Raw genomic sequence first — 1,277 nt, forward strand, 5'->3', positions numbered from 1 at the left:
GCTCAATCGAGTCATCCTTTAATGATTCTCACTAAACTTATCTACCCTACCCGAGGATCGAACTCGGAATCTCCCCATAGGAGGGTAGCGCCTTATCCATTGGGCCAGCAGGGCGATGATTCAACTTCGGATCATGTTGATGTCTGTGACTGTTTCGCCGATTACATGAGTGATTACTCTACCTCTCGAAAATTCCTTGATGAAAATTTTGCGAAAGTTCAAAGGGCACGCCCGGATTTGAACCGATGACCTGCTGATCTGCAGTCAGCCGCTCTATCACTGCGCTACACACCCATGCACACAATTCGACTAGTCCTCCATTTGACCTATTTTCATTCAAAATTTCACTCCTCACTGTGTCGTTTACAGCCAGCTCAATCGAGTCATCCTCTAATGATTCTTACTAAACTTATCTACCCTACCCGAGGATCGAACTCGGAGTCTCCACCTTTGGAGGGTGGCGCCTTATCCATTGGGCCAGCAGAGCGATGATTCAACTTCCGATCATGTTGATGTCTGTGACTGTTCCGCCGATTACATGAGTGATTACTCTACCTCTCGAAAATTCCTTGATGAAAATTTTGCGAAAGTTCAAAGGGCACGCCCGGATTTGAACCGAGGACCTGCTGATCTGCAGTCAGCCGCTCTATCACTTAGCTACACACCCATGCACACAATTCGACTAGTCCTCCATTTGACCTATTTTCATTCAAAATTTCACTCCTCACTGTGTCGTTTACATCAGTGTGTAATGGGCAGGAGCGTTTCGTTATGACGAATAAATGTTCAGTTTGTTGTCGTATCACCAATGACGTCTTATAATGGTTAGTTGAGTACTTTTGTCGCCTATTGTTCGTGCAAAAATGGCCAAAGGAGGGAAAGGTGGAAAAGGCAGAAAAAACAGAGAGAGCGAAAGAAACAAAGGTATCAGTAGGGCGCAACAGATGAAGAGGTTCAAGGAGGCGCAGCCGTTGGAAGGATCCGAAGAGGAATCTCGATTGAATGAACAGCTGAGGGGAAGATCGATTAGAACATCGACCATGCAACAATACAAGACAGCAGAGAAGCTGTTTTTAGAAGTGAGCTCATATCCTATTAACGCAGACATACTCCAGCTATTCATAAGGGCGTTGCTGTCATTGGAGCCAAAGCTGAATAGCAACACTATCTCTCAGTATGTGACTAGTGTCAAAACATTATCGGCAATTAAGGGGTACCCTCATTTGGATAGTCAGGATGAACTTCTGGTGAAGAGGGCGTTAGCCGGAGCACGTAAA

At 45.5% G+C, this 1,277-nt stretch overlaps 4 non-coding genes across 4 annotated transcripts; all 4 read right to left on the bottom strand.

Moving 5' to 3' along the window:
• Nucleotides 1-42: 42 nt before the first annotated feature.
• Nucleotides 43-114, bottom strand: Pmar_PMAR028454. The gene has a single exon. It is a non-coding gene; the product is annotated as a tRNA-Arg (tRNA).
• A 108-nt stretch (nt 115-222) lies between these two features.
• On the bottom strand, nt 223-294 carry Pmar_PMAR028455. The gene has a single exon. It is a non-coding gene; the product is annotated as a tRNA-Cys (tRNA).
• A 120-nt stretch (nt 295-414) lies between these two features.
• Nucleotides 415-487, bottom strand: Pmar_PMAR028456. The gene has a single exon. It is a non-coding gene; the product is annotated as a tRNA-Trp (tRNA).
• Nucleotides 488-595: 108 nt separating this feature from the next.
• On the bottom strand, nt 596-667 carry Pmar_PMAR028457. The gene has a single exon. It is a non-coding gene; the product is annotated as a tRNA-Cys (tRNA).
• Nucleotides 668-1,277: the final 610 nt, after the last annotated feature.

The sequence above is a fragment of the Perkinsus marinus genome, assembly GCF_000006405.1.
Source record: "Perkinsus marinus ATCC 50983 genomic scaffold scf_1104296952328, whole genome shotgun sequence".
Taxonomy (NCBI): Eukaryota; Perkinsozoa; order Perkinsida; family Perkinsidae; genus Perkinsus; species Perkinsus marinus.